Here is a 13540-nt window from a genome sequence, read left to right as displayed (position 1 = left end):
ACTGATTTGTCAGTTGAAGAGCTTTTCCCTTGTATCTTGGCCAGGCAGTTCTCATAGAACCCTACAGTGCAGAAAGAGGCCCTTCAGCCCATCGAGTCTCACAGAATCCCACCCAGGCCCTACCCCCATATCCCTAAATAATTATACCCACTAATCCCTCTAACCTATGCATCCCTGGACACTAAAGGGCAATTTCTCAGCATGGCCAATCAACCTAACCCACACATCTTTGGACTGCAGTTGTGTGGAAAGTCTCCCCAGATATTCTTCAGGTTTGTGCCACTGTGGATTGGAAGGTAAGACCTGTTTGGCACAGGCTTGGTTTAAGGAAATGATTTTTGGAGGTGATTTCTGCAATGAGTCTATTTTGCAGTCAGCAGAGGTGCTGGCTGAAAAGACAAAAGTAGAAATTACCTCAGCAGTGAAGCTAAGTGGCTGTTTCACTTTGGGCTACCTGTTTTATGCAAAACCTGATAATTTTATTTGATTTAGTAAAACCAAATATTAGGGGCTGCATATAATGGGCAGCCAATCTGATGCTGCCCAAAATTAATTTCTACCCCAAGAATTTTGATAGAACTTGTGGTGTAGAGCTATCAAATGTACTCATCCCTAGTTAGATTTGGAGACATGGAAAAAACTTAAAACATTTTCAGTGCCCCAAGAGTGTGGGGAACTTCCCAAAACAGTCAATTAAGTACTTTTTGTAAACATTGTAAGAAACATAGCCGGCTGTGTACAAACAACATTGTGATAATGACCAGCTAATCTGATGTGACAGTGTTTGAGGGTAACATTGGCTAAGCGCCAGAGGTAACATACCTGATCCTTTTTGCAATAGTGCTGCAGGATATTTTGCATTCAATTAAAGGTCAGAACAAACCTTTGTTTAAAGACAGCAGGGAAGACTCAATGATTAGGCAGTGGACAAGGCTAGCCCATTGAACTTTGGGTATGCTGATGCCTCTGATCGTGGTTTGCCTAAGCTAGGGTAGAGTAAAGGTTTAGGGTAGCCAATGAGGTTATACCGAGACTTTACTTGATGTAATTTTTCGAAGCTATCTCAGCATAAAGATGAAGCATTAGATCAAACCCAGGAAGTGGTGAAGTGCCTCATCCTGTCAGCTTGGATATTGTTTGGATTGAGCCAAGATGGAATGTCTTGTCACCTTGGATCTTTCTTGTCCCTTGTGGGGAACCATGATTGGACGTAATTTGAATTGGCTTTTTTGATTAGAAATAAAGGGCAACAAATTTTGGCCTCACCAGTGATGCCCACATCCCCTGAAGGAAATAAAAAAAAAAATTATAGCATGAAGTGACAGCCTGTTCAAGATTTTTCCAATTTTGAATCAAGCCTAAAAGGGAATGATGATCATCACAAGCAAAAAGAACTGGTGAATCTCTGGGTGTTACAAAGAGACCATCTGGTTTGTGGACTGAGAAATAAAGCTATTCACCAGAGATTGCTAATTGAATGAAACTTGAGTCTGAAAACAGCCTTGGGGATAGCTGTTTTGATGGAGCTTTCTACTAAGGAGGCTTCTTGGCTCCGAATAGGCACGAGGATCTATAAAAAGGCTGCTGCCCAGAGAAAGTCTACACAGCAACAGGCACGTCCATCACTGCAAAAACAGGCCATTGACAGCAATGACAGCCAATGCAGAAATTGTACCCCACTGCCTGCCGCTTGGAAAAATGTCCATTTATTCCTACTCTTTGTTTTCTATCTGCCAACCAGTTTTCTATCCATCTCAATACACACACCCCTGCGCCGCTCCCCCCCTCCTCCCCCCCCCCCCCAACCAATTCTGTGTAATTTATTAATCTCTTATGTGGGACTTTGTTGAAAGCCTTCTGAAAGTCAAAATAAAGCACATCCACTGAATTCCCCCTCTACTAGTTCCTTGAAGAATTTCAATCATTTTCAGGCATTATTTCCCTTTTGCAAATCCATATTGATTGTCTAATTCTGCCACTGCTTTCTAAATGCTCTGCTATAAAATCCTTGATAATGGACTCTAGAATGTTTTCCATTACCAACGTCAGACTGACTGGTGTATAATTTGCTGTTTTCTTTCTACCTGTCTTTTTAAATAATGGGGTTACATTAGCTACCCTGCAAAATGTAGGAAATGTTCCAGAGTCAACCATTGAATGCTCCAATGCATCCAATATTTCTAGGACCACTGCCTTAAGTGCTCTGGGGATTTATCAACCTTTATTCCCATCAATTTCCCCAACAATATTTTCTACTAATATTGATTTCCTACAGTTCCTCAATCTCATGAAACCCTTGATCAACAGCATTGCCATCACTGAATTCCCTCACTGTCAATGCATGATTGGGGGGTGATACTATTGACAATTTAACTGGATCAACCATATAAATACCATGGCCACAAGGGCAAATCAGAGGCTTGGAATTCCAAAATGAGTAACTCACCTCGTGACTCCGCTATTTGGTTCATTATCTACAAGAAGTGTAATGGAATACTCTCCACTAGCCTGAATGAGTGTCCAACTACACTCAATAAATTTGTTCACTTGCGGAATAAAGCAGCCCATTTGATTGGCACTCCATTCACTAAGTTATGTATTCACCCTCTCCAGACCAGTGCATGGTGGCAGTAGCATGTACTATTTACAAGAAGCACTGCAGCAAGTTGCAAAGCACTGTTCAACAGCACCTTCTAAACCTTCAGTATCTATCAGACGGACAGGGGTATGACCTATCTAGATTCTCCTGATTCAGAACATTCAATGAGTTTGTGGACCTGGTGAAAAACCACTATAACCTGAATCCCTCTGATACACTCCAGAGATATCACTTCAACATGGTGGGAGAACTCCAGGGGAATCTGTCACTGAGTCCTTGACAGGGTTGGGAAAATTGGCTGAATGTTGTGAACTTGGACTGACTTTTAATGAAATATTCCAAGACTGGTATGTGCATAAATGACCCAACTACCCAAAAGAAGCTGTTGGCAGAATGCAATTTGGACTTTAAAAAGAACCCATTGAATTTGCCAATCACTTGAGAATGCAGAAAAAGGGGCTCAGGAACTACAGGGGGCTTCAAGGAGCAATGTCCTCCAAGTATGGGGAGGGGCCTTGTGTAATCAGTCCTCAATGGAGAGTCTTACATAAATCAGATATTAAAGGGCTCCTTTTGATATATGAACCCTAATATCACCACCAAACAGTCAAGTAAAGACAGTAGTGACTCCAAGAGTATTAGAGAACATAATCCAGGAATGTGCAGTTGGCAGGCAACAGATTATTGCAAACGTTGTCAAAGGACAATAAAGCTTCAGGAATAGGCAAAATGCATTTGCCTAGTGAAAAAGCCAAGGCCACCACCTATCTGAACATATCAAGCAGTTATCTTCTCTTCCAGAGATTACAACTGAATTGTATCATGACAAAAAATGTTGCCCCAATAATGGTAGAATTACAAATGAATGGTGAATCCTTGAAGATGGAGGTCAACATAAGAGATGCTGTCTCTGATATCAGGGAACAGACATATAAGCAAGCATCTCCAATCTAGTACCTAACTTCTGAGGTTGGAAGACATGAAGACCAGGCTAGCCATCTACGTGGTGGTGGTGGAATGTTTTATGAATAAAAGGCACCACAATGGTCACAGTAACTGACAGCAGTTGGCTTGTCTCTCATCCATTGCTGAACAGGGGTGTTGGGTTTTTTTTCCAGAGACTAGGTAATGCTGAAACTTCAGCTAATACAAAGACTCATGAAGCCAGTGTCCCGGTTAAAGACATGTCTTTATTTGACCAACGATTGGTTAGCATTGGGCAGTCCAATGTCTCTAGAAGAGAAGGCCCTGAGCATTCCAATGTCACTCTGAAGCTGCAATGCATCAGACAGATCAATTATACATTTCTCAAGATTTACTTTTCCTGCCTTTCCGGTAGTTATGAACCAGTCATTATTAGTGCAAATCAATCATTGTTAACAGTTATCATATACCTTAACCAATTGCATTCTACCCTCTGACATCATGGGATTTCATTAGTCTGCAGAATCTGGATGCTTCCTCCCCATGTCACTTTGCAACCCCAGATACTTCACTATAAAGATTAACATTTATTGTTCTCACCACTTATCATTCATGTCAATGCCTGAACCAGACCATTGACATTCTCATGTCTGAGAAGAACTGTCTTATCAGGACAACTTGACCAGCTCTATTCATAAAGTGGCTTTGGGAACCATACTGTTTGTAACTTGCTGATAAAACTATGTACATTCTGTGGTTTCATTGTTCCAAAGAATATGCTAAGTCTTCATTCCATGATGCCTCGCAGCAGCCAGCCCTTGGCTAAAGTGTACAATTACTTTAAAAATATAGCTAAAGTACATTTTAGAATCCAAAATATATATTTAAATCAGAAATACTTGTTCAAGTCTCATACTTATTTAAATTTCTTATTGTGTTCATACCGTCTTCATGCAAACAATTCCCCTCTTAGACTATGAGTCTGATCTGAGGTCATTTCACTCATTGCTACTGGTTTTATTAGTGACTTAAATCCCTGATTATTTGAAATTTCTCTAACCTGTCATGAATTTCTCCATGTCAATGGTAGTCAAGATGTGAAGGGTCAGAGGCCTGAAAGCTAGTGGCTTTTGCTACCAAATAAACCTGTTGGACTTTAACCTGGTGTTGTGAGACTTCTTACTATGAATTTCTCCAACAGGGAGCATGGACCAAGCCTTATGGGAAGAGATTGGCTCCAGCGGATACGGCTGAACTGATTGGTTAGGTATGGGGGGACTGTACAAAGTTATTAGTAGACACCCTGGAGTTTTTCAAGAAGGACTGGGGAAAATAAAAGGGGCCAAGGCCAAGCTCTATATTGACCCCAGTACTCCATCGAGGTATTTCTGAGCCTATATAGTCTCAGGCTCCATGCTGGAGAAGGTGGAAACTGAACTAGGGAGCCTTGAAAGTTTAGATATAATAAAGCCTGTCCGATTTGCAGAATGGGCTGTACCTGTAATCCCTGTTCTCATAGTTTTTCTTTTTGGGGACTATAAAGTAATAGTCAATTGGGTCTCCAAACTAATAGGAACCCCATGCCCCGAATCAAATATTTGTACTCCAAGCTAACAGGAATTCCAAGTTGAGCATGAACCTCGCCTATCTTCAGATTCAATTGGATGAGTTCTCCTGGAAATATGTGATGATCAACACACATAAGGGACTCTGTATATACTCGTTTGCCCTTTGGGGTGTTTTTAACATGTGCCATTTTCCAAGGAGTTGTCCTTCAAAGGCCACCCAAGATAGTGTTGTATGTAGATGACACCTTGGTCATGTGTGCTTCAGAATAGGGAAACCTATCCAATTTAGAAGAAGCCGTACAGAGATTTTCTGGAGTGAAAGTTTGCTTGAGGAAGGAACAATGCATTTCCAGCTGAAGTAACCTATTTAGGCTACTGAGTAGATGACAAGTGATTACATCCAGTAGAGGAGAAGGCAAAGGGCATCAGGGAAGCACCAACCTCAGGGAACACCACGGAGTTGAAATCCTTCCAGTGTGAGTAAATTATTATGGAAAATTTATCCTGAACTTGGCTTCCATATTGGCCCCCTTGCATGCCTGCTGCGGAACTACCAGTGATGTTCCTGGGAAAACTGGGCAGATGTTTTTTCTAAAGTCAAATGCCAACTACTGTCATCTAAATTATTGGCCAATTTTGATCCGAATAAATAATATATCGATGATGGGGGTAATATAGAATCCTTACTATGAAGCCCTTCATTTTGGTCTTACTATAATAAGTAGACTAGGTTAAGGTAATTATAAAGCGCCTTATGTATATAGTGAGAATTCACAATGTTCCTGGAACAAAATATGCAAAGGTATTATAAACTGCCAAAGTATTATAAACTGTATAACCACAAATTAACCAAGTATAAGCTTAAACTGTATTTTCAATATATATGTATTGTGCACCTCGGCCAACTTTGATCTGAATGCAGTATTATTGGAAACACAACTTCTTTTAATATAATAGAGCTTAGAAAGACAGCTTCTTATCTACTTTTGGATACGCAAAAGCAAGTTTAATCGTAGGCCTGGTATGTCAGGGAGTGGATTTGTTCATGGATAGTGAGGCCGGAGAAGTCTCGTAATCTGAAAAGGAGAGGCCAGATTTGGGCAGAGAATGACTTCTTTTGCCAATTAAGATTCACAGCTGCAAGCAATGGCCTTCATTACTGGAATAGACATGGATTAGGCTTCCTAGGTAATGGGGAAGGAACCTACAAGGGCAATGAACTAATGGTCTCCTCTTCCTGTTGACAGGTGGAACATTATGGTTAATTATTGGTAATAATGAGTAATATTGTGATTAGGCTCTCCAGTCTGATTGACAAGGCTGAGCGGGATATTGAAATTTTCACAATTGCGAGATTAACTCAGAAAGGACAGTCAATGCTCATTGACTGTGTTTTTCTCCTGATACATGCATTAGCAAATAAATTCCTTTTCATTCTTTAAATATATGCTACCTTTCACAGTCTATGTATACAGGGCACTCCAGGAGGACATCTCAGAAAATTCCTCTTACAATTAACTTGTGATATTTCCCCGTATGGGGTTGGGCAGTGCCATCACATTGCTTGAAAGACAAGACAGAAAAGCGCATCGCGTATACTTCCAGGACCCTTTCAGATGCAGAGCAAACGTATTCTCAGATTGAGAAAGAAAGGCAGGCAGTTTGGTGTGAAAAAATCAGTGCATCCTTTTTTTTATAGTTACCGACCATAAACGCTTATTGAGCCTTTCCAAGGAGGACAAGGCAATCCCCACTATCTCCTCTGCCCCTGCTACAGTGCTGAGCCTTGTTATTGGTGGCCTATGAATATCTTCTAGAAGGCCATCCTGGAAGCTGGATAGCCAAGTTGATGCACTGAGTTACCTCCCATTGCCCACCAGTTTGATTCCTTCTGTGACTCTACATATGGGCAAAATGCAGGCAATTGAAACTATCTTAGGGGTTTAAAAAAAGGGTGGCATGGACAAGTTGGGCTGAAGGGCCTGTTTCCATGCTGTAAACCTCTATGACTCTATGAGTTTCTGATGACCCTGCATATTTTGGAGAATTTACCAGTCGAATTAAGGCCTAGATCCAAAATGATCCAGCCTTATCTAAAATAAGGCACATGATTGTATATGGTGGATTCCTAGGACAACCCTTCAAAGAAGTGAAACCCTATCTTATTAAGAAGGACGAACTTAATGTTGAGGACCGGATCATTTTTTAGGGGGATCCTGAATATTTGTTCCACCCCCAAGACAACTTCCAATATAAATGGAACTATATAATGCACACCCAGGAGCATCAAACATGATTATGCTGGCTTAGTTTCAACTCTGATATCACAGAATTTGTTAAGAGATGCAAAGTGTGCCAAGAAAATTAAAGGCTCCTTCTCTCAGCCTCCCTACACCAATGGGAGTGGCCTGGAAGGCCATGTGTGCATGTACATGTGGACATTGTGAGGCTCTTTATGGGTTCCATGTTCTTACTCATAGTAAGTGCACACGTCAAATGGTTGGAGTTACACTGCACATATTCCACGGCTCAGACGTTTCAGGCTACGATTGAGAAATTATGACAAAACTTCAGTACACTCAGAATGCCAGACATCCTGGTTTCTGATAATGGCACTGCATTTACTAACAATGATTTCCAGAACTTTGTGCACTCTAATGGTATCTGACGTGCCTGAACAGCTCCTTATCACTATTCGTCAAGTAGATTGACGGAACAGGTGGTTCAAACATTCAAAAATGACATGGAGACCAAATTGGCATGATTTTTGTTCAATTCCAAGATCACACCACATACTGGATTTGTCTCCGTGGAGTTGGTAATGGGATGATGGCTTCATATCAGAGTAAACCTAGTATTTCCAAACTTGACGAGAAGAGTACAATCCCAACAAGAAAGTCAGCAGAGAAATTACAACTTTGCAATGACAAAAAGTGCTTTCACAACGTGTGATCTGGTCCACATAAGAAACTTCACAATGGGTGATCTGGTTCATGTGAGAATCTTTAGGGATGGTCTCAATTGGATCCCTGGGATAGTTAGGGAGAAAACAGGACCAGTGCCTTACAAGTTCAAAGTCCAGGGTAAAACTTTAAAGAAACACTTGGATCATCTCAGAGCCAGGGAGTCCATGCCTGAGCCAGCCACACTTCCAGCCATGAAGATAAATGGTCCTGACCAGGGTCAGGCCTCAGCTCAAAACTAACTCTGCTTTAACTCTTCTGGATCATGAAGGCATGGATGTGGAAATGGAAGCTGAAGAAGCCGACTTCCAGGCTGCAACAGAATCTCAGTGTGGACTCGCATTGGTAACATGGCAATACTCCTTTCAGAAACAAAGGTCCCCTGTTTGGTTTACATAGCTTGACCCTGTCCCACCTTCGACGGACTTCAGGCTGACCACTATGAGGTGGTAACGTTCCATCACAGTGGGTTTGCTGGGGGAGATATGGACCTAGAGGGGGAGGGATGTTATGATGACCATGAAGGGCACGGGTGATCATCAATACATTTTCCTATGGGCTTCATGGAATGCGAGCTTCGTCTTGAGCAAGCAGAGGTTTGTCCAATGAGAAGCGGACAGCGGGGCTTCGAATCCTGCTACACAAGCCAGATCGGTGTTATAAATCTCAGGATGTAGACTATCTAGCTGTAAGTGGGGGTGCGGCTCTTCTCATTGGTACACAATAAAGGGGTTTTTCTGACAAAAAATTAGCATTTAACTGAATTATAATACCACCCTTTACAAATAATTGAGTGATGACTTAATTACGTGTCTTATATAAGGCTAGTGTGTAGATGGTATTGCGTGTTATTTAGCCTGCAGCAAAGTGGGTGTGGAAGTGTACATCTGAAAGGTTCAATTCAGTATTTCTTGTGAATCCCACCCCTTGGTGCAAGTTACGAATATAATACTTCATTGGAGCTGTCATGCTTTCAATAGCAAGTTCAAGCAAGTCTTATCTGATTTTTCACAGCCCGACAATGTTTTCTTCCCGTTTGTTCTCACAAACCAGGATCATGGGATACAGCACTGTGTCTGTCTGCTACATGCCTCGTAAACTTAATGCATGTTGGAGCGTAAATAATTTTATTCATCAGTAAGCTTGGCCATCCCTGTTAATTCACACAATCACAGAACAGGGGCAGCAAAACAGAAGGAGCGTTTGGCCCATTGTTGTATAAAGCTGCCTGTGCCCGCTCTCTGTAGCAGCAATTTACCCAGTGTAACTCCCTGCCGTCTTTGTGTAGAACTGCAAATTCTCTCTTCACAATTTGATTCTCTTTTAAATGCCTCGATTGAATCTACCTCCATTACCGTTTCAGGCAATGCATTCCGGAACCTAACCTCTCGCTGCATGAGAAAAAAAGAAAAAGCTTTTCCTCACGTCACCTTTGTTTCTTTTGCCAATTACCTTTCCAATCTGCGCTCTCTTGTTCTCAATCCTTTTATCAGTGGGAACAGTCTATTCTGTCTGAAGCCCTCGTGATTCTGCATGCCTGTATCAAACTTAACCAGACAACTTCCGGAAAACTAACAGGTGCCAAACAAGGAATGCACTCCTGCCAACGTTCCTGTCAGCAGCTTACATCTTTTCAATGAAGTTGAGCTGCTTCCAAAGAAAAGCAGAAGAAGAAACTTGTTAGTTTGAATTGAGAGCTGTGGCATTTTATGATTGTCTCACTCCAGGTATCTCGATTTAAACTAACCAATTTCTTATTCTGTATTTCCTTTTAGGTGCAGCACATCTTCAGTGACAAAAAAAACAAAGATAGCCAAGGCCAGTCTGTAATAACATGACCCACTTCATGGACAATACACAGGGAACCTATTATAAGTATGTTTATGAGTCAACTTTGCAGAACCAGATGAGAAAGCTGGACACACGTTCTGCACAAAACCCCATGATAATGCAACATTAGAAACCAGAGAAACGACAGAATTCCTATATTGGAGAAAGAGGCCATCCAACCCACCGAGACTGCACCAAAAAAGAAATCCCCACTCAGACCCTCCCTCTGCTCGATATTGGTAACCCCAGGCATTTGTCACGGCAAATCCACCTAATCAATGCAACTTTGGACACTAAGGGGCAAAATAGCCTGGCCAATCCATCTAACCTACGTATTCAGCCATGTCACTGAATTGATCACTATGTGGCATTAAAATGGTTGCAGGTAAACAAAAAATCAGGATATGAAGGAACAATGATTGGAAAATAGTAGCAAAAGCATAATACATCAAATAGAATGGCTGCTGTAAATTAGTAAGATAACATGAAGGTAAATAGACTATCTTAAAGATTGAGCTAAGAATAGAGTTTGGTAGGTAAGTCATGAAAAAACATGAGATAGAATTAGAAAATGTAAACCAATTTTGCACTGACAACGTGACTGTAAAATGAGAGGAAAAATTTAAGATGGATGATTATGCAACAATTTGACATAGCACCTTTTAAGGCACTTTACAGTAACATAACCAAACAAATTTAGGCACTGAGTCATGTGAGAATTAAAGCAGAACTTGGGGCCTTGGCACATGGAGGCAGGGCCTCTAAGGGTGGTGTGATAAAAATCAGGGATACTTAAGAAGCCAGAATGGGAGGAGTGTGAATATTTTGGAGTTGTAGGGCTGCAGGAGATTACAGAAGGTAGAGAAGAGATGAAAATGCATTTGAAACAAGGATAAGAATTTTGAAGTTGGGAGATGATGACAAGCACAGGGGAAAGGGGTGAATGGGACTTGCTGTGAGTTAGATCTCTGCATTGCAGTCTGTTCATTACTCTTTTCAATTAGAGTGAATACAAAACAGGACTAACCAATTGAGAGAGCTTGGGCATCGGAAATGAAAATGTACAACCTAATAGACTGTGCCATTAGACAATGTGATGTATCATTTCATTTATCTCTCCAGAAGCGATTACTCCCAATGATGTTTAACTCTGAAAAAAAATATGAAAAGTGATGTGTCTTGCGCTCAGCACTAGGGGTCAAAATGCATGGGAGCACCAGCTGAAATAGCCCTCAAAAGTCCCCAGAAATCCTGGGAAAAATCAGTCATGGGGAAAGTCAATGAGAGAATACCCCACATTGATCCCTACTCTTGCTGTACCCAAGTCACAGTCCTGAGGCCTCAGCCACTATTTTTTGCAATTTTGTAATACGCCTTTTATTTCTGCTTTGCTCTTGACTTTAAGCATATAGTGAATATTGAAATTATTTTTGATCAATTCTTACTTGGTAGACATTGATCTTAATTGATTAATTAATAGATAATAATCAGTTATTAGCCAGGGCGAGAGGTGGAAAATTGGATTTGCGACCAATTTCTTGCCTCTCGTGATCTTGCCAGCTCTGTTTGTCCAGCAAACTCAGCCTCCCACCTTGAAAGGGTGTTAGGTGATTTAAATATTAACGAACCTGGGACACTATTGTCCGAGCTCACTTACCCTAGTCCCCTCGCCAGTCGACGACCATTTACGGTCTGCACCAATGGAGACTTGATATAATGGCATTGCTACTGGGACTGGAGGCCAATGGAGCCCCCAACTGGTTCAAGGCAGGGCTGGGCAGTGTACATTGGGCAGTGCCAGGCTGGCACCCTGAGCTGTCAGCCTGGCACCCTGGCAATGCCCCTAGGCACCATGGCACCGCCTACCAGGCACTTGGCAGTGCCAAAGGGTGGGGCTTAGGGCCTAATAGGGAAGGGCCTAATGGGGTGGTCTGAGGGGGGAAGGACCATAACTGAGGGGGACCATAAGCAGGGGGACATCCATAGGCAGGTCAGAAGGAGGATGGTTGACTAGCTGGGTGACGACTGGGAGAGCAATAGGCCAGGACCATGATTGGGGTTGAGCGATTGGCCTGGGCCATTATTGGGTTGTGATTGGCTGGGGCTGCAATCAGAGGGGCAATTGCCGGGGTGGCAGTGGGAGGGGGAAGAGGCAATTGGCCAAGGTGGCAATCGGGAGGGGGAGGATGCCCTTTGGAGGAGCGATGGGATGACAGGTCTCCCAGTATACTGTGTACACAGTGTACATAGTACACTGTGAGATTGGGGCACCTGTGCAATGGCAGCTGACCTCATGGGTGAGATGAGATGCCACCTTCCTTACTGGTGAAATTCACATCACGGCCTCTGTATTGTACAGAGTGCCATCAGTTGCCATTACTTACCTTACTGGAAAACCAGCAAGAAAACCTTCCATTTTCTTGCCTATTTTACCCTTAGAATTTTTTGAGAAAATGCAGCCTGATGTGATGTGTCTTATTGCCAGCACTGGGACTCAAAATGCATTGGAGTGGTAGCCCTCACTAACCCACAGAAATCCTGGGAAAATCCAATCATGGGGTAAATCAATGAGAAAATACCCAATATTGAGCCCTACTCTTGTCCTACCCAAGTCCCAGCTCTAAGGCTGTCAACCACTAATTTTTTTTACAATTTTGCGATACGTATTTTATTTTTGCTTTGCTCTTGACTTTAAGCGCAAAGTGACTATTGACATTATTTTGGATCAAATCTTACTTGGTAGACAATGACCTTAATTGATTAACTAATAGATAATAATCAGTTGGGACCTACATTTTCTGAATTTGTTTCGTCCTTACTGGCCATGTACAACTTGTATTTAGGCGAGATCTTTGTTTTTAGTTTGTCAGGCTAAAGTACTGAAGTAAGTTGTCTTTTGTCTGACAGAGGACGTTTTTTTTGCATTCCGTGACCCTTGAACTCCAGACCAAGACAATGAGTAACCTTATATGGAAAGGTCACTTAGTATGAAGCAACAGAAGGTGAAGTTTGATGGACATAGTAGCTGATTGATGGTTGATGAGAATACACGATCAAAAGATACGTAAACAACTTCAGTAATGCAAAGTCTACATGGCCCTGCAATGCCTGCGAGGAGAATTGTTGAAGACTGAAACTTGTTTTGAGCATGTCTGTACCAGACCTGAAAAGGCTGGAATGGAGCCTGGGTAAGATACTCTTTTGGGGAATTAGTGCAGACGTGATAGGCCAAATGGTCTCCTTCTGCACTGTAGGGATTCTATGAGATTCTATGGTTTAGAGTGTTAACAGACGAAGGTGGGGTTATTGTCTTTCTTATTTTGATATTTAAAGTGATTTCCTTTCAATAAAGTTATCTCTCTTTTTATTACTTTTCTCTTTTTTATGTTATCAATTATAACTTTTCATATTCTAATTTTTCAAAATTCAATAAAATTGCCGTTTTAACACATTACTTCTCAAAGTTCCTTTTACATCCAGAGTATGGCTCTGAATCTAAGTGAGATTGTGAAAGGGGCTCTTTAAACCCTGGGACATTCTTTCTACGTTGCAGGTGTTATATAAATGCAATTGGTTGTCGATTCTCAGATTGTTCCCCAGTTCAATGATATCATTAATGTAAGAAATGGAGCCTGATTAATGCAGTTCATCCAGAA

The sequence above is a fragment of the Carcharhinus amblyrhynchos genome, chromosome 16, assembly GCF_965287045.1.
Source record: "Carcharhinus amblyrhynchos chromosome 16, sCarAmb.v2.hapA, whole genome shotgun sequence".
NCBI classification, from domain to species: Eukaryota; Metazoa; Chordata; class Chondrichthyes; order Carcharhiniformes; family Carcharhinidae; genus Carcharhinus; species Carcharhinus amblyrhynchos.
Note: the sequence above shows the minus strand (reverse complement) of the source record.